General features: G+C 42.8%; 1 protein-coding gene across 17 annotated transcripts in view; it reads right to left on the bottom strand.

The window, feature by feature from the left end:
• Epb41l2 (erythrocyte membrane protein band 4.1 like 2) overlaps positions 1-22,546 on the bottom strand; it is a 163,738-nt gene that overhangs the window by 95,769 nt on the left and 45,423 nt on the right. Inside the window, exon 1 of one of the 17 annotated variants that reach the window (NM_013511.3) lies at positions 19,309-19,383. The exons of the other annotated variants lie outside the window; for them this stretch is intronic. The gene's annotated coding sequence lies outside the window, so the exon portion shown is untranslated. Of the gene's footprint in view, positions 1-19,308; positions 19,384-22,546 lie in introns of those variants that run through there. 17 annotated transcript variants of the gene reach the window in all.

Here is a 22,546-nt window from a genome sequence, read left to right as displayed (position 1 = left end):
AAGATAAATGTGCTGCAGAGAACGGGGAGTGCCTCATCTGCCTGGAACAAAGGGTGGGGAGTAGAGGTGGAAAAACGGAAGTCACAGCCAAACAATGCCTGGTCAGTACTGAACTCAGAAGTTCTCACTGGAGCCTCTAGGCGATGGAAACTAATATTAACTTTGTGTCTCTGGATGACTGCTCTGGCAGTCTGAGAACAAGTGATACAATGAAAGGAAGCTGATAACACGATTGCCCCAACGATTCCGGAGGATTCCTGATGGGGCAACTGAAGTACAAAGAGGTGGGGTGCGGAACTGTTTAGTGAGCAAACAGACATGACTGATAGGAAGCTAGGTGGTGGAGGAAAGGAGAACAGAATTCCTTAAAGTCAAAAGACAAAGAGGAATACAACTGGCCTAAAGAACCTTCCAAAGAGACCAGGAATAAGAACAAAGGAATCAAAGCTACTTGGATGGTACTTGACTGAGGTGTCTATACAACACTAGACTGAAGAATGAAAGGCTGGGTAGTGACAGAATGACAGAGGCTCGAACTGCTAGGTCAGGTAGTGTCAGAGGGGATAGAGCCCTGGGGCAAAGGGAGTAAGGAAGACATTCCCAATGAATTTTCAAGGAACTTCAAGAAACAGTGTGAGATGACAAGAAGGGAGCCAGCCGTTGAATGTGAATGCCGGGAGGCATCCAGACACACACAGGAAGGCAGCTGTAGGGACTCACAAAGATTAAGGGGTGCTAAGAGAGTGTGGTGCAGGAGGGAGAGGCAAGCAGGCCACAGAAGCTCTGCCTGGCTGGCACTGGGAAGGCAGGAAGCAGTAACTACCACACCTCACAGAGGGCAGGATGACACATGCTCCACGTATGTAACCTAAGGCACCAATATCTTAGAAGAGAGGGGAAATCGCTTCTAATGAGGGGCACCACACACACACACACACACACACACAATCCATGTAAACAAACAGGAAGCACACAAGAACCCTTGGGCTAAACAATTTCAAAGAGAAGCGATTGTTCCCTTCTGCTTTTTAACTTCTCGGTGTTTGGAATTTCCTGTATAATCTTTCATCTTCTGATATATAAACTTGATCTGTAAAGCAGAACTTAGTAAACTACCACGAGGAACACAACCCAATGAGTGTCAGTGTACCTATAGGATGTATGAAGGCAGAGAACTGAAAAACTCACCACTAAAGCGGAAGAGCTTAAGGAAGGGTGGTCAGTTCTCATCAGAGTGTTTACCAAGGGCCCAACTACATTTATTTTACAAGATAGAAAAACTACAACTGTGATTCCTACTCTGAAACTGTGAGGCCTGAGTCTAATAAAAGCTCAGTTCAGAGAATAACCAGTGAAGACCACCAGCACCAACAGGACCCCTAAGAGCATGTGAGGTTATGAGACAGTGCTCCTTTTATAGAGTTGAACCCTGTCCAGGGTGGGCTTTAAGATGTTCTGACGGTGCACACAAACACTATCTGGAGGGGAACCAAAACAGCACAGCTGCAAGCCATCTTCCCCTGCTGTTGGAAGCCACTTGATCACAGCCCCTCCCTTTCAGAGAGAGTCTATAAAAGCCAGAAGCAGGACTAGTTTCCCCTACAAACTGCTTAGTGGAACTGCACTCTCCTGATCCAAACTTTAAAACTAATATACATAATAGTTGCTTTAATTTAGAATGGAAAACATAAAAACTTGAGAAAAATCCCCATTTGAACCAAAACTTAAGTAGATAAACATACATCTGCAAGTTACAGCCTGCCACCATCATCTCAAACAGGAAATTTGGATCTACAGTGGCAGAAATTTCTTTTTCAAACTTCTGAGTAGTAGTAGTAGTAAAAAAAAAAAAAAAAAAAAAAATTAAATAATTTGTATTCATATTAAGAATATTTATTTGAACTTCATATTTATGGCATGTGGCTATTTCATGACAGCTAAAACTAAGAAAAAGCTATCTTAAAACCACTGAAGTAATACCAAGGCATACTCTGGCAGCTCAATGGGCACCTCCTGACACTGTCACTCCCAAGGCAACAACAGACTCTCCTATTCAAATACATCATCTGCAGACCAGAGAAAAATCAACACCTACTTCTCAACAACCAAAAAAAAATAAATAAAAATGAAAACACAAAGAAATAGGCCTCCCCAAATTTCACTACACAACTTTCTTTTTTTTTTTTTTTTTTTTTTACATTTATGTAATTCTTTTTTTTTTTTTTTATATTTATTTTTTATTCGATATTTTCTTTTTTTTTTCCATTTTTTATTAGGTATTTAGCTCATTTACATTTCCAATGCTATACCAAAAGTCCCCCTTACCCACCCACCCCCACTCCCCTACCCACCCACTCCCCCCCTTTGGCCCTGGCGTTCCCCTGTACCGGGGCACACAAAGTCTGCGTGTCCAATGGGCCTCTCTTTCCAGTGATGGCCGACTAGGCCATCTTTTGATACATATGCAGCTAGAGTCAAGAGCTCAGGGGTACTGGTTAGTTCATAATGTTGTTCCACCTATAGGGTTGAAGATCCCTTTAGCTCCTTGGGTACTTTCTCTAGCTCCTCCATTGGGAGCCCTGTGATCCATCCATTAGCTGACTGTGAGCATCCACTTCTGTGTTTGCTAGGCCCCGGCATAGTCTCACAAGAGACAGCTACATCTGGGTCCTTTCGATAAAATCTTGCTAGTATATGCAATGGTGTCAGCGTTTGGATGCTGATTATGGGGTGGATCCCTGGATATGGCAGTCTCTACATGGTCCATCCTTTCATCTCAGCTCCAAACTTTGTTTCTGTAACTCCTTCCATGGGTGTTTTGTTCCCACTTCTAAGGAGGGGCATAGTGTCCACACTTCAGTCTTCATTTTTCTTGAGTTTCATGTGTTTAGGAAATTGTATCTTATATCGTGGGTATCCTAGGTTTTGGGCTAGTATCCACTTATCAGTGAGTACATATTGTGTGAGTTCCTTTGTGATTGTGTTACCTCACTCAGGATGATGCTCTCCAGGTCCATCCATTTGGCTAGGAATTTCATAAATTCATTCTTTTTAATAGCTGAGTAGTACTCCATTGTGTAGATGTACCACATTTTCTGTATCCATTCCTCTGTTGAGGGGCATCTGGGTTCTTTCCAGTTTCTGGCTATTATAAATAAGGCTGCTATGAACATAGTGGAGCATGTGTCCTTCTTACCAGTTGGGGCTTCTTCTGGATATATGCCCAGGAGAGGTATTGCTGGATCCTCCGGTAGTACTATGTCCAATTTTCTGAGGAACCGCCAGACTGATTTCCAGAGTGGTTGTACAAGCCTGCAATCCCACCAACAATGGAGGAGTGTTCCTCTTTCTCCACATCCTCGCCAGCATCTGCTGTCACCTGAATTTTTGATCTTAGCCATTCTCACTGGTGTGAGGTGGAATCTCAGGGTTGTTTTGATTTGCATTTCCCTGATGATTAAGGATGTTGAACATTTTTTCAGGTGCTTCTCTGCCATTCGGTATTCCTCAGGTGAGAATTCTTTGTTCAGTTCTGAGCCCCATTTTTTAAGGGGGTTATTTGATTTTCTGAGGTCCACCTTCTTGAGTTCTTTATATATGTTGGATATTAGTCCCCTATCTGATTTAGGATAGGTAAAGATCCTTTCCCAGTCTGTTGGTGGTCTTTTTGTCTTATAGACAGTGTCTTTTGCCTTGCAGAAACTTTGGAGTTTCATTAGGTCCCATTTGTCAATTCTCGATCTTACAGCACAAGCCATTGCTGTTCTGTTCAGGAATTTTTCCCCTGTGCCCATATCTTCAAGGCTTTTCCCCACTTTCTCCTCTATAAGTTTCAGTGTCTCTGGTTTTATGTGAAGTTCCTTGATCCACTTAGATTTGACCTTAGTACAAGGAGATAAGTATGGATCGATTCGCATTCTTCTACATGATAACAACCAGTTGTGCCAGCACCAATTGTTGAAAATGCTGTCTTTCTTCCACTGGATGGTTTTGGCTCCCTTGTCGAAGATCAAGTGACCATAGGTGTGTGGGTTCATTTCTGGGTCTTCAATTCTATTCCATTGGTCCACTTGTCTGTCTCTATACCAGTACCATGCAGTTTTTATCACAATTGCTCTGTAGTAAAGCTTTAGGTCAGGCATGGTGATTCCACCAGAGGTTCTTTTATCCTTGAGAAGAGTTTTTGCTATCCTCGGTTTTTTGTTATTCCAGATGAATTTGCAAATTGCTCCTTCTAATTCGTTGAAGAATTGAGTTGGAATTTTAATGGGGATTGCATTGAATCTGTAGATTGCTTTTGGCAAGATAGCCATTTTTACAATGTTGGTCCTGCCAATCCATGAGCATGGGAGATCTTTCCATCTTCTGAGATCTTCTTTAATTTCTTTCTTCAGGGACTTGAAGTTTTTATCATACAGATCTTTCACTTCCTTCGTTAGAGTCACGCCGAGATATTTTATATTATTTGTGGCTATTGAGAAGGGTGTTGTTTCCCTAATTTCTTTCTCAGCCTGTTTATTCTTTGTGTAGAGAAAGGCCATTGACTTGTTTGAGTTAATTTTATATCCAGCTACTTCACCGAAGCTGTTTATCAGGTTTAGGAGTTCTCTGTTGGAATTTTTAGGGTCACTTATATATACTATCATATCATCTGCAAAAAGTGATATTTTGACTTCCTCTTTTCCAATTTGTATCCCCTTGATCTCCTTTTGTTGTCGAATTGCTCTGGCTAATACTTCAAGTACTATGTTGAAAAGGTAGGGAGAAAGTGGGCAGCCTTGTCTAGTCCCTGATTTTAGTGGGATTGCTTCCAGCTTCTCTCCATTTACTTTGATGTTGGCTACTGGTTTGCTGTAGATTGCTTTTATCATGTTTAGGTATTGGCCTTGAATTCCTGATCTTTCCAGAACTTTTATCATGAATGGGTGTTGGATCTTGTCAAATGCTTTTTCTGCATCTAACGAGATGATCATGTGGTTTTTGTCTTTGAGTTTGTTTATATAATGGATTACATTGATGGATTTTCGTATATTAAACCATCCCTGCATCCCTGGAATAAAACCTACTTGGTCAGGATGGATGATTGCTTTAATGTGTTCTTGGATTCGGTTAGCGAGAATTTTATTAAGGATTTTTGCATCGATGTTCATAAGAGAAATTGGTCTGAAGTTCTCTATCTTTGTTGGATCTTTCTGTGGTTTAGGTATCAGAGTAATAGTGGCTTCATAAAATGAGTTGGGTAGAATACCTTCTACTTCTATCTTGTGAAAAAGTTTGTGCAGAACTGGAGTTAGATCTTCTTTGAAGGTCTGATAGAACTCTGCACTAAACCCGTCTGGTCCTGGGCTTTTTTTGGCTGGGAGACTATTAATAACTGCTTCTATTTCTTTAGGGGATATGGGACTGTTTAGAAGGTCAACTTGATCCTGATTCAACTTTGGTACCTGGTATCTGTCCAGAAATTTGTCCATTTCGTCCAGGTTTTCCAGTTTTGTTGAGTATAGCCTTTTGTAGAAGGATCTGATGGTGTTTTGGATTTCTTCAGGATCTGTTGTTATGTCTCCCTTTTCATTTCTGATTTTGTTAATTAGGATTTTGTTCCTGTGCCCTTTAGTGAGTGTAGCTAAGGGTTTATCTATCTTGTTGATTTTCTCAAAGAACCAACTCCTCGTTTGGTTAATTCTTTGAATAGTTCTTCTTGTTTCCACTTGGTTGATTTCACCCCTGAGTTTGATTATTTCCTGCCATCTACTCCTCTTGGGTGAATTTGCTTCCTTTTTTTCTAGAGCTTTTAGATGTGTTGTCAAGCTGCTAGTATGTGCTCTCTCCCGTTTTTTCTTGAAGGCACTCATAGCTATGAGTTTCCCTCTTAGAAATGCTTTCATTGTGTCCCAAAGGTTTGGGTACGTTGTGGCTTCATTTTCATTAAACTCTAAAAAGTCTTTAATTTCTTTCTTTATTCCTTCCTTGACCAAGGTATCATTGAGAAGAGTGTTGTTCAGTTTCCATGTGAATGTTGGCTTTCTGTTATTTGTTATTGAAGATCAGCCTTAGTGCATGGTGATCTGATAGGATACATGGGACAATTTCAATATTTTTGAATCTGTTGAGGCCTGATTTGTGACCTATTATGTGGTCAATTTTGGAGAAGGTACCATGAGGTGCTGAGAAGAAGGTATATCCTTTTGTTTTAGGATAAAATGTTCTGTAGATATCTGTCAGATCCATTTGTTTCATCACTTCTGTTAGTTTCAGTGTGTCCCTGTTTAGTTTCTGTTTCCATGATCTGTCCATTGGTGAAAGTGGTGTGTTGAAGTCTCCCACTATTATTGTGTGAGGCGCAATGTGTGCTTTGAGCTTTACTAAAGTTTCTTTAGTGAATGTGGCTGCTCTTGTATTTGGAGCATAGATATTCAGAATTGAGAGTTCCTCTTGGAGGATTTTACCTTTGATGAGAATGAAGTGTCCCTCCTTGTCTTTTTTGATGACTTTGGGTTGGAAGTCAATCTTATCAGATATTAGGATGGCTACTCCTGCTTGTTTCTTCATACCATTTGCTTGGAAAATTGTTTTCCAGCCTTTCATTCTGAGGTAGTGTCTATCTTTTTCTCTGAGATGAGTTTCCTGTAAGCAGCAAAATGTTGGGTCTTGTTTGTGTAGCCAGTTTGTTAGTCTATGTCTTTTTATTGGCGAGTTGAGACCATTGATGTTAAGAGATATTAAGGAAAAGTAATTGTTGCTTCCTGTTATTTTAGTTGTTGAAGGTGGCATTCTGTTCTTGTGGCTGTCTTCTTTTAGGTTTGTTGAGGGATTACCTTCTTGTTTTTTCTAGGGCGTTGTTCCTGTTCTTGTATTGGTTTTTTTCTGTTATTATCCTTTGAAGGGCTGGATTCGTGGAGAGATAATGCGTGAATTTGGTTTTGTCGTGGAATACTTTGGTTTCTCCCTCTATGATAATTGAGAGTTTGGCTGGGTATAGTAGCCTGGGCTGCAGTTTGTGTTCTCTTAGTGTCTGTATAACATCTGTCCAGGCTCTTCTGGCTTTCATAGTCTCTGGTGAAAAATCTGGTGTAATTCTGATAGGCTTGCCTTTATATGTTACTTGACCTTTTTCCCTTACTGCTTTTAGTATTCTATCTTTATTTAGTGCATTTGATGTTCTGATTATTATGTGTCGGGAGGAATTTCTTTTCTGGTCCAGTCTATTTGGAGTTCTGTAAGCTTCTTGTATGTTCATATGCATCTCATTCTTTAGATTTGGGAAGTTTTCTTCAATAATTTTGTTGAAGATGTTTGCTGGACCTTTGAGTTGAAAATCTTCATTCTCATCCACTCCTATTATCCGTACGTTTGGTCTTCTTATTGTGTCCTGGATTTCCTGGATATTTTGAGTTAGGATCTTTTTGCATTTTCCATTTTCTTTGATTGTTGTGCCGATGTTCTCTATGGAATCTTCTGCACCTGAGATTCTCTCTTCCATCTCTTGTATTCTGTTGCTGATGCTCAAATCTATGGTTCCAGATTTCTTTCCTAGGGTTTCTATCTCTAGTGTTGCCTCGCTTTGAGTTTTCTTTATTGTGTCTACTTCCCTTTTTAGGTCTAGTATGGTTTTGTTCATTTCCATCACCTGTTTGTATGTTTTTTCCTCTTTTTCTGTAAGGACTTCTACCTGTTTGATTGTGTTTTCCTGTTTTTCTTTAAGGACTTGTAACTCTTTAGCAGTGTTCTCCTGTATTTCTTTAAGTGATTTATTAAAGTCCTTCTTGATGTCCTCTACCATCATCATGAGATATGCTTTTAAATCTAGGTCTAGGTTCTCAGGTGTGTTGGGGTTCCCTGGACTGGGCGAAGTGGGTGTGCTGGGTTCTGGTGATGGTGAGTGGTCTTGGTTCCTGTTAGTAAGATTCCTCCGTTTACCTTTCGCCATCTGGTAATCTCTGGAGTTAGTAGTTATAGTTGACTCTGTTTAGAGATTGTTCTTCTGGTGATTCTGTTACCGTCTATCAGCAGACCTGGGAGACAGATTCTCTCCTCTGAGTTTCAGTGCTCAGAGCACTCTCTGCTGGCAAGCTCTCTTACAGGGAAGGTGCGCAGATATCTTGTATTTGGACCTCCTCCTGGCCGAAGAAGAAGGCCCAAAACAGGACCTTTCTCAGACACTGTGTTGCTTTGGCAGTTCCCAGGTGGTACAGACTCTCACCTAAGCAGACTAAATTCCTAAGTTCCTTGGAGTCCCGGGACCAAGATGGCGACCGCTGCTGCTGTGGCTTAGGCCGCCTCCCCAGCCGGGTGGGCACCTGTCCTCCGGTCCGGAAGGTGGCCGGCTGTCCCCGGCCCACACAGGGTGCTGCCTCAGCGCCTCTGTGCTTCTGCCTGTTCCAGAAGCTGTCAGGTTCTCTGGCGCACCCTCTCACCTGTTCAGACTAATTTCCTAAGTTCGGCGGGTCTCGGACCAAGATGGCGACCGCTGCTGCTGTGGCTTAGGCCGCCTCCCCAGCCGGGCGGGCACCTGTCCTCCGGTCCGGACGGTGGCTGGCTGTCCCCGGCCCACACAGGGTGCTGCCTCAGCCCCTCTGTGCTTCTGCCTGTTCCAGAAGCTGTCAGGTTCTCTGGCGCACCCTCTCACCTGTTCAGACTAATTTCCTAAGTTCGGCGGGTCTCGGATGGCGACCGCTGCTGCTGTGGCTTAGGCCGCCTCCCCAGCCGGGCGGGCACCTGTCCTCCGGTCCGGACGGTGGCTGGCTGTCCCCGGCCCACAAAGGGTGCTGCCTCAGCGCCTCTGTGCTTCCGCCTGTTCCAGAAGCTGTCAGGTTCTCTACTACACAACTTTCAAACCCTACTATTTAGATAAGCGCAGGTGCAGTTAAGCACGGTGTGAGTGTGTAACTGCAGGAGTTATGGACGAAGAACATAAACTCCTCTGACAATACTCATCCTGAACAACCACCTCCACAACAGAAGGAAATAGGCAACTGTCAAAGGAGGAGCTTGCAATGTTACCTGAAACCCTGAAGGCCAGCCTGTGCCTACACACACAATCATCCCTGAGCTAAACCAAAAAGCTGAGTGACTCTGACCCTGGTCCCACGCCTGCAGACCTGTGCTGGTGCCACTGTTTAAAGTCAACAAAGCGTTTGACTCAGCACGGTGACCCTGCCTGCTTCAGGAGCAACTCTCCCAAATCACAAGCGTCCTCACTTTGATTTCCAAGTCTCTGCAAGCAAGCACTTAACAACTCACTTCATACTACATAAGGCTCAGAGAAATTCAATAACTTCCCTTCGTGGCACGGAATGTAGATCCCATGGTAGCTAACCGTCAGACTTGGGTTTCCACAAGTCGGCTGTGGAATTCTGCTTCAGAATCCTGACCACTGAATGTGGAGTAGAACCTTAGCCTATTTTATGTGAGGCCTTTTAATATTGCACTGTGGTTCTTGCATAAGTCCACACACCTTAAACCCCAACTCTCTAACCAAGCACGGCCCCACCTCCCTACCATTCACATTTGGATACAGACATTTCCACAAACAGGACTGCTCTAATAAATTTTCTCAAAAGCATTTTTAGATATATGCAATACATTATAAAATATGGGGGAAAACAAAGCCACAACCTGAATGAGCATGTATGTGACAAATGTCTACCACACAGAACATGTGAAGGAACATGAAACCAAACTCAAAATCTGGACAAGTGTTGAAAGACATTTCTCACAGTATTTACTAAAGGCCAATCACAACACGAAAAAAGTTTGAGATTACTCATTATAAAATCAAATTCACTTTGTAATAGTTCTTCACACCCACTGGGATAGCTGTTTTAAGAAAAATGAAGATGAAAAGTTATTTGAACAGTGTTAGTGTGTAATCCCAGCACTTGGAAGGTGGACCAGGCGCTAAAGACAAGTCTGGAGTACAAAGCAAAACCATACCTGAAAAATAAAGCGAATATGCACATGCCTGTGTGTGTGCACGAGAACGCACATACATACACACGGTGTTCATGCGGATCTGGGAAACCTAGAGCCTGAATGCTCTGCTGATGGCAATGGGAAATGGCGGTGCAGGCTCAGGGAGGGGGTAGGAGTTCAGGATGTGCAAGGTTTCTTCTATGCAAGAGGAAAGGGTTTCAGGTTCCACAACATCTTTGGCTGTAGTATACAAACAATGTAGAAATCCATGTAAAGAACCCAGGATGGGCAAGGACACACAGTAGAAGCAAGGACCAAATAGAAAGCTGTGCAATAGGCAAAAGCAGAAAAGTAAGGGGCATCCTACTGGACAGATCCTTGCTCAGTTGTGTGCACTGAAGGCTCAGGGCTCACTGAAGAAAATAAGGGAAAAGATTCTAAAAAGGCAGGGGAATGGGAATTTTGCTTTGAGATTGTCTCTCAGGAAGTTATACCCTCCATGTCTCACCAACATGGCAGTCTAAACATAACCTGAGCAGGGACAACACCCACAGATGTGCTAATGTTGAAGCAGGAAAGTTCTTTAAGCCTCAACCCTAAACTCAGATCTACAGGCAACGACAGAACGCTGAGAGTGGGAGACACAGTCTTCCCCAGCGAAGAACACAGCAACTGAGTATCCCACACCAAACAGTTAGCCCTGTAAACATATATAAAAACATTATTTTATGGACTAGGCAGGCTGTGTGTGTGTACATCAGCAATAGAGAAAACCGCTATGAATCTGAAACAGAGAGGAGGTACAAGGGAGGATCTGGAGAGAGGAAAGGGAATGGGGAAATGATATAATCTAAACGTTTTTAAAAATTATAATGAAAAAGAAGACAAGATCTACGCAAGCTTAAGCTTGTTAGTACTGCCTTTGGAGGAGGAACTGAGGTTAGATAAGAAAATAAGGTCTAATCTATAGTTTCTGAAGAACTAGAGAAGGAAGTAATAAAGAAATCTGCTCAGTGTTGCACTGTTCTAATGAACCCGCTCCTTTGTTGTTTAAAACACAGAATTAAAAACACAAGCACGTCCCAATGTTGGACATCAACATTAAAGTCAGCCATGAACAAACTCACCTATGTGAGATCTGTGAAATAGATAAACTCAGCAAATATCCAACTAACAGAATGGTGAGAAGAATGTGGCCAAAGAGATTGGGAACAGGGGTGGGGGGTGACAGAGGGCGGGAGGGGGAGGCATTTAAATAGCTGAGCAGCAGAGCCTTTCACGGAAACCATTATCACAGGAGGAACAGTGGGGATGTGAGGGAATACATTCAACTTTGGATTGGGTATCAATGAAACAGAGACAACCATACGTGGAGGTAAACTGAAATCAGACAATTATTCAATTAACCTGCAAGACAGGAGAAGAGGGGAAAACCGATGAAATAGAAAACAAACGGCAAGACAGTGCCCACCCACATTAAGAACTACATGCAATCATCTAAAGGCACCAATGAAAAGACAGAAAGTGTTATGGTGAACGAGAAGGCAAGAGCCAACTTTATGTTATGTACTGCAAACAAAAGCCAAGGCTTAGCTGGCTCAGGCAAAGCAGAAGCCATGTCCCCAGGTAACGGAGGCTGCCATCCACTGAGCCAGGGAAATCAGTACCAAGATCAGCCTCAAGACCCAGAGTGCCGTGAAGGGGAAGCTGCACAAACAGGTTACTTCAAGGCAAAACTGTCTGATTACATTATGGAGATGGTAGTCCAAAAACTGGACTGAAGCAAATGACAAAAAAACTGTTTCTAAGAACAATACAGTTCAGTTTACCATTTGCCTTCATAGTTATTAGATAAACTCAGCTCTGCTACAAAGGAATGTGCTAGTCCAGTGGTTCTCAACCTGTGGGCTGTGACCCATTTTGGGAGTTGAGCAACCCTTTCACAGGGGTCCCACATCAAATATTTACATCAAGATTTGTAACTGCAGCAAAATTACAGTTATGAAGTAGCAACAAAAATAATGCTGTGGTTGGGAGTCAGCACAGCACGAGGAACTGTAGAGATCCTTCCTGACTGCTCTAGTCCGAAACCTTCTGAGAGCAGCACCGCTGACAGCTACAAGTCTTCACGGGGACAGGAGAGACACAGCTATGGTCCTTCCCCTTCCCATTTCTAGCACTAGACCTGAAAAAAGGAATTCCAGGGCTTCTCCAAATTCATAGGAGCAAAAATGTCAACAACGAAACCTCTGAGGGAGGTGGCACCCTCTGAGGATGGGATAGATATTCCATCAGAACCTGATGGTCTCACTGATCAAGACCTCAGTTCTGTACAGAATTCCTTATCTCAGAAAACACCCAGAGCGGCTTCTTCTTCCTTTCTACTGAGAATTACCAAACACCTGCAAGTAGAAATGAAGGTGCAATTCCCGCAGCAGCCAGACAGGGGTGTCCTAGGCAAGCAAGCGGATGTACAGAGGGCCAGCATGTGAACAGGCCGTCTACCACTGCTTTAGTCCTTTCCCACCTCCTTCATCTACCACATTAGTAACATGGCTCCACTGTGGCTGTCTTCAATGTAGACAGAAAATGTCACGCTAGTCATAGGAAGTCATATCATGCCTGATATGTAATGGGTGAGTAAAAGAACATTTGATGAATTTATAAGCAACGGCATATAATCATGGAGTAAAGGCTACTACTAGCTCCCCATTCTAAAGAAAGCACACCAAGACTCAATGCGTTCCTGCCTCTCCATCCAGGCTAACTGCTGTACACCCTCTTGTATTTCTACCACTGATTACATTGTCATTTCTTAAGTCTTACTACCAGTGTCTTGAGAACTCAGCAGCTCTGTCTTCTTGAGGTTGCATCTCAGCCCACCACATGGAAAGAATGGACATAAAAGTGCTTTGTACTGAACAGCAGCAATTACCAAAGTCAGCTCCTCAAATGGCATCCCAACTTCCCATTGTTTCTCTCCAGGAATTCACTGCTAGAGACTTTACTGATAGACAGCTTGAAGTTGTCTTTAAAGTAAGTAACATAAAAAACAAAGAACTAATGACATTGCAGTAATGCCAAGACTATTGATAAAACTTCAAGGATTATTTTTATATTTACCTAAAATTATACACAAGATTGTGTGTGTGTGTGTGTGTGTTCATGTTCACATGTGTGTGGTTGTATATGTGTACATGTGTGTGTTAAAGGAAATTAAGCTACTTGAACTGATAATGCTCCCGACAGACAAAAAAAAAAAAAAAAAAAAAAAAAAACAAAAAAAAACCAGCATGAGACAACTCCTTTCCAGTGGTTGATCAGGGAAGTCCACAGGACCCCCACAGTATTGTGGATTATGAATATGGTCTTGGTTGCCTCCCAGGGGTTGAGAGTGACACCTATAACTGAAGATCACACACAGTTAGGGTACAAGACTTCAGCTAGATCTGACCTAAATCCTCCTTCTGAAGTCTGACTTCCTTGGCACCTGAAGATAATTCTATGCAGGCTGCCAAGGGAGGAAGCAATTAATAGTTCCTCCCCACTGCCTTCCACTGCCCCTCCACAGCCCTCACGCCCTTCAACTCCAGCCACACACCAACTTCTGCAACAAGAAATGCATCTCCATGCTCCCATGTGCATTAATGCAAACCTTTATCTTAGGTCTACACTGTCCAGTTCTCATGACTACATTTAAAAACAAACAAACGAACAAAAAATACAACATGATCTTCCAGATCCAAGACTGAAAATAGGCACTAAGTGAACAAATGCAGCAATGAATCTACTACTGATTTTTCAGTTACAAAATATGTAGAATGACACTTGGGCCTGAGTGGACCCCAATAGTTGATTGTGAATTGATGGTACATATACAAATAACAAAAGCCATGAAACAGAAATCTAGATGACAAACACCACCAGCTAAATCCACCACTAGCACCACTCTCTCTGCACCCCCTCTTTCTCTGCCCCCTCTCTCTCTGCCATCCACACCCTATGAACCACACAACCAGTGTGCAAAGATTTGCCCTGGAGAAGTAAGGGCTTGTATGTGTGTTCTGAGGTGTACACGTGTACACACACACACACACACACACACAGAGGTAACCTCCCCTTTGCCCTACTTGTATAAACCTTTCCTCCCTCATGGTCAACACTAATCTGATGATTACATATTCAAGAGGTATGGTATGGAAATAACTGGGAACCATACCAGATCTTCCCTAACAATCCTTTCCTATTCTCCTTGGTAATTTCAGTTTGACCAACTAGACTAAACTAAACGGCAAAGTTTTAACTCAATAAGGAATCTGCTTTTTTCGGTTCTGTTTCTATAGAAAGCTAAGCATCCTTGCTCTATCCCAAGTAAGGAAATAAGGAAATTCAGGTTACTTTTCTCTTCCATAGACCATTGGCCCCAGAATCTTTAAGTGCCCTTCAGTGACTAGTGGATCAACTTGGACCCCAAGTTATACAAGAACACCCATAAAAAAGAAATTCTAATTTTGTCACGGAGTTGATTTGAACAGGATCTGCCTATACAATCTTTTATTTACTTTTTAAAGAAACTGATGGAATATCATGACATGGGGCTTGAAATCAGGACAACCTGGCACAGCTGATGCCCAGATAGACACAAACACTGTTAACCCCCATGTCCAAATAACAAGCGTCAGATCACATTTGAACCAGCCCTTGAAAATCTGCAAATCATCTCTCCAGGCCAAGTTAAGGCTATGTGATCTGATCTCTATTTCAATGGTTCCTTAACAGAAAGGACCTGCTCTATGTCTATGATCTCAGAAAACTTCCAGAATGGTAGCCTAGCCCTTTCTGTGCCATAACTGTAATCAATTAACATAGACACCTGTTACCAAATACAAGCTTTCAAATGAAGTTAATGTTTCCAAACACTAACTCTACCTGTAGAACACAGATTTTTTTTTTAATTGCCCTGTTCTGTCAAAGGTAGGTAAGTTTAAAAAGAGAATGCTGCTGTGTTAATACACACATGCATACCTACAAACCAAAGACTAGGAATGTTTAACCAAAATGCGAGCTGCTAATTCCAGAAATATGGGCACTGGGAGATCTTGTTCTATTGTATTTTTCTATTACCAAGTTTTCTGTACATAATATGTGCTGATGCTGTAATAAGAAAAAAGGTAGGGTCATCATGATGGCTTAGCAGGTGAGGGTGCCTGCCACTAAATCTGATGTAGTGATAAACCTGGTAAAAGAGATACAACTCCCACAAGCTATCCTGATATACACAGACATACACACAAATAGATAAAATAAATGTAATAACAATTTATATATAATACACAATCCTTGGAGATACACGGAGTCTTCTCCCTTTGTTTTCCTCCCACTGAGAGTTTTAGAGGCAGTAAAAAGAAGACTAAGGCTCCATCCTTTTACCAAATGGCACTGTTCCGTGTGCAGGAGATTTATCTGAACACAGAGGTGTATTCATGTGTTCTCTGAGCACAGGCACACAAACTGCTGGACTCTAAACGAACAAGGCTTCTGGACACTGTTACGCAGAGGGACTTTCAAAAGTCTCACTCATCTCAGCTGGATTCAAAAGAATGAAAGGAATTTCCTGCATTTTATTCAAGGCAATTTCCCAGAAGATTTTTGCTTCCAATTCTTTTGAATACATGGGTTAAAACCACTTGGCAAATAAATCCAAAGATATTTAAAGAGCAATACATATCAACATGATGAACTGAGAGTCCTTCTCAGGAGTCATTCTGTGAAGTTGGCCGCGGAGTCAGTCATCTGTGGTCACATCCAAGTGCTGAAGAAATCATCTGCTTTGGGACCACCCAAGAACACATAACACACATGTCCAAGGATGGAGAAAGTCTTTGTTTTGTTATCATATGACAAGTGCTATTGTTTAGTTTTCTCTATGTCTCCATTACGATACCAACCACAATGCATGTACGATATAAGAACTTACTTTTCAGAACTGCAAAATGGCATCTGTAGAATGTCTCAAGGGAATAACAAAGGCACTTCTTTAGCCTGACAAAGAGCACTGTTTCCACTAAAAACAGGGCTGTTGACTTTTGGAGGGAAAAACCAGTAAAAATTTACAAAGCAGAACTAAAAATGCAGAATAACAGTCTACTGAGAAAAACTAAAACTACTAGGGCACAAATTTCCCTCATTTCAACATGGAACAGAGTTTAATTTAAAAAAAAAAAAAGAACAAAAAACACTTTTTATCTGCAAATGTGAAACTTACAAAGAAAAACTAACAACAACTTAAAAACAAAAGTTATCAGCAGAAATATTTTTTTCTCATCCACCACAGTGTGTGAGAGTCCGGTGCTGCTGAGGCAGCTACAGCAGCCTCCCAGGACACTTCCTCCCTCAGGACCACTTCATGAGAACCCAGTCAATGCTTCCTTCTACAGCTAAGGACACTAGGTGTCAAGAAGACCAAGTTTTAATTTCCAAATCCTTCACTTACCAGTTAGAACACTGACTTTTCAAGACTATGAACAAGGAGGAACATTTGAGTAGTTTAGAGACAACCCATTTTCAAAATGGCACAAGAGCATCCCTAAAACAGCACTAAAAATGTAGCTAGATTAATGCCTCTGGAAAAGAGAAATCAAGATATACTAACTCAGTCAACCGAGTAATATTTTCAAAATCCTATTAAGAGAGTCCCTTTAGAAATGAATCAGGAGGGCTGGTAGGCCCTTAGTGGTAAAGCACACACCTCCCACACCAAGCACAGGGCTTCTGGGGTGCATCTCCCAACAACAAAAAAGCAAAAGCAAACTAAGAAATGGGTTGGGAAAAAAACCAAGAGTGTCAGAGGTGGGAACCCGAATGAGGAAATGTCTGTACTCATAGTATGGGGAAATAGCACAGCGGGGAGATTCGATCACTCTCCTGTGTGTGCTAGAGATCATCCAGACAGTGCCCCAGACAGTGCCCCCAAAAGCTCTTCCACGGCCTGAGAGAAAAACTTCTATCACAACTATGAATAGACTAACGTACAAAAGTCACCCACAAGTAAACTGTTCTGCCTCTGTTTCATACAACTTACTGGTTAGCCCTACTTCCAGTCTTTCTAGAATATTGCTTCTCACCAGCCTTCCCCAATTCCAGTTCTGATGGAAATATTTGTGTCCAGAAAGCCTCAGTGACTAGTCACAGACAGCAAGTGGAGTTCTTCACCCAGAATGCAGAGGCCTGTAAGATGCTGGCTTGACAATCCTTTCTGACCTCGTTTCTCCCAGGCTGAATGCTATAGTTGAGCAGGTGAAAGCCACTTAGCCCCAAGGCTCACACCCTAGGCAAGACTCAGAGGCAGACAGCAGAGCTGAGCACCAGCCATCACCATCATCACTGAGTGGAGTCCCTGCCACCCATCTTTTACCCCACCCTTCCCCTCCTCTGGGATGCCAACTGTGCCCTCTACCTCTCAGAGCTTCTATGTACAAGTTATGCTTAAAGTTAGATTTTTTTTAAAGTGGGGACAAATGGAGGAAATTCAGTAGACCTCCATATTCAAGTAATTCTGTCAATTATGATCTTATTTTTCTGATATCCACGATAGTCATGTAATGATCCCATAGCTATATTAAATTAACTAGCACTTTCATGGCATGTACATTTTGTCTCATTTTAATAAGAAATTCTGTCATCTCTTAACTGTGCATTAGGACAGATGAGGAATGGCAGGTACAGATGATGGTTTGCAGGTGTAAGGTAAGCACTCTGGAGGTATAGGCAGGGCAATCAAAACCAGCGTAGACTATGGAGAGACCCCCTCTCAAAAAAACAGCAGTTGGGGGAGGAATGAAGGGAGCAGGTGTTAACTCTAAGGAAGGCAAGAGGAAAGAGGCAGTCTCTGAAATGAACCCTCGAATGGACCAGAGTATAGACCCTCTGAGTAACAAAAACAAACAAAACCATCCCAAAACACTTATTTTATAACTATTAAAGAATCTGAGAGACTTTGATGTAAGTACATGAGAGGTCAGCTTTTAAACGTTCTAAGAAAGGCAGAATGCCCCCACCCAAAGGCAACAGAGAGTTGCCATTTGTCCCTCTTTGCATGAAATGCTAGAAGGTAGTGCTGAACTGTGTTTCTGAATAAACTTACCCTCACTCCCTCTCATCTCAGATGAAGCTCATTCCTTTCCTGCATACAGGACAGTGCCTGGTATGGCTACACTACTGTAATACCAGCACTCAGGAAGCTGCAGGCAGGACAGGCCAACCTAAGCTACATAGTAGGACCTTTTAAAATGGATGGATGGCTAGATGGATGGATAAAAGATGGCAGGTACTTTTCCAACTACAGGAGTGCTGAGGCTCTCTCAGTGTGCAGCACTGGTTGTCAGAGCAGGACAGGGAGGTTTGTTCTGCACAAGCGCCTCAGGGAAGGCTGTGTTCCTGGCTGGTGTGGGCCAGCTCCCCAAATATAAAACAGAATCAATCCCTTTGGGCCTACCAATCAGCTGGACATCGGGCTACATCAAGAGAGCAGGTTTTACCTTAGGCCACTCTAGAGATGGAGGAATAAGTAGCTCTTTGTTAGACAATGTATCTTCCTTCCCAGCATCCCCACTCCTGGCTTTCCCAGGGTGCTTAGCGAGCCACAGCCATGCAGCCAGGCAAGCTAGCTGCATCTCCACATCACAGAATGTCAGCCTCACACTCTTCTGCTAGCTCTCTCTGAGTATGTGTTCCTCACAATGGCTTCCTTCTGTCCTTCTCTAAGCTGCCCTCCCTGCCTTGAGCTACTTGTCTGCCATGTAACTGACCTCCATACCATCCTAACTCAAACAGCATGGCTTCCTCTTCTTCATCTTCCGCTCACAGCAGCTGCCAAACTTTAGTTTGCTGACCTGCAGTTTCTCTTTAAGATCCTATTAAAACTGTCCTCAAACTTCATAGTCTGTTCTTCAACTATGGACCCAAAGAAGGGACCCAAATTTCCCTAATAAAAAAATCTTATCAAAGGTAAAAAGGTGCCTCGAAAGTGGGGGTACGCATTCTGGAAAGCAGTTATATCACAACTGAGCCACCATTAGACTCTTCTGGATCCCTCAAATATAACATGCAATGGCCACACAGAGCATTTAGGACATTGCTAAATAAAATACAATTTGTCGTCTAGAAAATCCAGTCAGCCTAACCACCAGAAAACCCAACTGGAACAGTGCCTCGGCCGCTTGCAGCTGGCTCCTCACTGGCTAGATACCTTCTCATGCTGCAACACAACAGAGCCCTTGAAGACCGAGTGCAGATGTGCACTCTGCTCTAGAAGAATAACGCCCTCAAGAACAAATGCTACTCACTCACTACCCATCACGCCATCAATCGCAGCATCCCAGGGAGAGCACAACTCACAGTATCCGTGGTGGAGCCCTAAGAGTGCTGGGAGCCCACACCTGCCGTCGTCTGCCACCACCTTGCTCGCCTGCCAGCCCTGAACAATCCAAGGACGCCTGGATTACGATAAACCCTTAAGCAGCAGTGCTGACACAATTCAGTCCCAGCGCTTAAGTCAGAGGCGGCACAGGCCAGGCCAGGAATAGTGCCACTAACACTAGGACCCAAAGATAAACACAAGCATCTCTAAGAAGCAGTGTTTCCTTCCAGTCACAAAATTAATTCCTGAGGTAGTTTACCTGTTTCTCCAGCCAAACAGAAAATATTCCCAAATGTGAGAGCATACACAACTACTAAGTATGATAAATCAACAAGCAAAAGATAATCAAGAGATGAGATCACTCTGGCAACAGAGTTTAGCACCAAAAACAAAGTTAAAACAAAAACATTACTATTCCCTTTCCTTTTTTAAAGGAAGAAATCGTGCTTGTGTACTGAAGACACATCTCACACATGGGCACGACCATGACGTGCCACAGCTGCTTATGCAATCAGTCATACCTGCTACACATCATGGTCAAGAAGTGGGGTACGGATGCCTCCAACAGCTACTCTAACAAGAAGCAATGTAGGGCTGTCACAGTCAATCAAAAGGAAGACTCTTTACAGTGGGAAAAAACAAAGTTTGGCATAGAGGACATACACATCTACCATCAGCTACATATAGTGAATTAGTAAGCAAAAACTATTCAAGGGAAATGAAAGAACTTAGGTTCATTATAAGAAACACTGAGTGCTGCCACAGGGGAAAAACAATTTTTTAGTTGTTTTCCCTATCATAACTAACCACCTGGCCTGCTGTAGTTGCCCAGGTGCTGCTTGTATCTTGATGTTAACTCTGCTTCCTCAAGAGGGGCTGCCCCAAGGAGGAGCAGATGATGCCCTCAGGTGATCCTTCTCACTGAACCTTCTCCCCATCCTGACTGGTCACATAAAGCTAAGGCAGATGGCTGGGCAGGGCAGGGGGGAGTACAGGAGGTCTCAGAGAGATGGAAGAAGAGAAGATGGTTGGAAGATGGAGCAGAACCACATGGTCTGGAGAAGCCACAAGTAGCAAGGGGTCTCATAGCTGGGAAATAAATTAGTATAGTGATAGATCGTCCCAATCTATATTATTATATATTATACTATAAACATAATAACTGGTTGTGGTTTTTTACATGGGCTTATGGGGGGTAAGAAATTACCACAACATAAACCAATTTGTTATATTTCTCTAATACCTAAGATGTCATCTCTAGAGAACTTTCCATACCCATCCCAATCACTTTTTAAATCTTGTAGGAAATTACATATCAACTTTGCCAAGTGACAACTAGACTTAGACTCACCTCGATATCTGGCTGTCTGTTTTTCCATCTTTCTATTCTTGCTCTCTCCCTACCTACAAATAGATGCAGTGATTCAGCCCTCCTCACTCCCTGCTGATGAAGAGTTTCAAGACTAAGAATCTCCAACCTCCCTCCTCGCTGCAATAGCTCTCAGAGAAGGGCAGCCGTGCTGGCTGAGTCCTTCCTACAGGACCAGTACCAGGGAGGCTAAGACAGGGTGAATGACGGGGTCAGGGTAGCCTGCACCAGTTCCAGGCCACAGATACAGACTCAGAAAATAAAGCAAGAAACTGGGTGCTTCCCCACCTGCTTCTTGGTACTCCTCCACCTCTCACCAACGTTTGTCTCAGCTCATATACAGTCCTGAAGATTTACAACGACTGCAGAGATGTCCGTGAGTTTGAAGCCATAATAAAACTATACCTTTAACCAAAACACAAGTGCCAAATATGCCAGACTTGCTCATTCCTCAGAGATACTCCTTAGATCAGCAAGGCCAGCCTAAACCCAAGAGATCCTGTTTCCCCACGTGCTCCCCAAGGGTCAGAACATCTTCAGTAAGACATGAAAAGAGCCCTTGACAGCCCCCTCTAGGAAGAAGGGAGAGGAATAAAGAGAAGGGGATGGAACAAGAGAACAACAACCTTGTTCCTGTGTGGAAAACCTGGCATGGTTAACAATGCTGAGCCAAATTTAAGAGCAGAGTAAATGGCAGAAGAATATGTGTGAACAACAGCCAATGGAATTAGAAAGCTACAAATTCTTATAGGAATTCGGTAATATATAGGCAAATACATTCCAGAATAAAACATAGGTGAGATGTGAGTTACTTCATCAAAACATTTTTTTAAAGCTCTCAAGTATGCTGGAGAGGTGGTGGCCAGTAAAGTGCTTGCTGTGAAAAGACCGAGTTGGATCCCCAGCTCCACACTGGGGGGAGGGGGAGGGGGAGGAGGGGGAGCACAGTGTGCACATAAAGCTTCCAGGACTCTAACAGAGTAGAAAAGAAAAATATCCAAGATTCACATGCTAAAGGTAAAACACGCTTTAACTCCAACTCCTTTCAAGTCTCTACCAATAACTCAAAGGGGCAACAAAGCAGCCGAATCATAGCACTTCTCAAACCTGCCCCTCAGGTGAAATCCCAGAGTAGCTGTGTCTGGGGGGTCTCAATTGTTTATTTTTTCATACTCAGAGTGACAGAGGGACTTACCTCTCTGCGGTCAATGATCTCTAATTTACTCTAGAGCACACTCACACTTGCCAAACTCTCCCGCTCAGTGAGGCCACGCAGCGCACCGTGTGTACTTACAGGTGTCCGGACTGCACGGGCTGAGTCTAGCCTGCCTCTGAGAGTAACTGCCATCACCAGCAATGCACTGATCTTGCTTTACCTTCTTCATCTAGAGGGAAGACAACTGACAACTACTCGTTACTTAGTGTACCTTAAAGGTGTAAGTATTTTCAAAAGAGTCTGGCATGGCAAGCTACAGACAAAGACAGAGTGAGTGAAGAAAGATATCTAAGCCAAACACACAGCTAAGACCCACTTTCCAAAGCGTACACGAATGTGTTTATAGAGCATTTACTCCATAAGCTATGACTGCATAGCACAAGGATAAAAACAACATATTAATAACAATTACATGTAAAGGGAGGAATAAGACTGGCACATTATTTAAGACTCTCTGCATTGCAAAGTCTATCTAATACACCTCCGGTAAGCAGATCCAATCTCTCAAGTCCACACTTGACATTTAACAAAGTTCTTCAACCTTTAGAAAATAGGCTGGTTATCAATAGCTCTCTCAGAAAAACTGAAAATGTGGTCTTCAGGTGAGGGAGGGAGAAGAGAAGGAGAAAGG

The sequence above is a fragment of the Mus musculus genome, chromosome 10 (genome assembly GCF_000001635.26).
Source record: "Mus musculus strain C57BL/6J chromosome 10, GRCm38.p6 C57BL/6J".
NCBI classification, from domain to species: Eukaryota; Metazoa; Chordata; class Mammalia; order Rodentia; family Muridae; genus Mus; species Mus musculus.
Note: the sequence above shows the minus strand (reverse complement) of the source record. Positions and strands in the feature narration are given on the sequence as shown.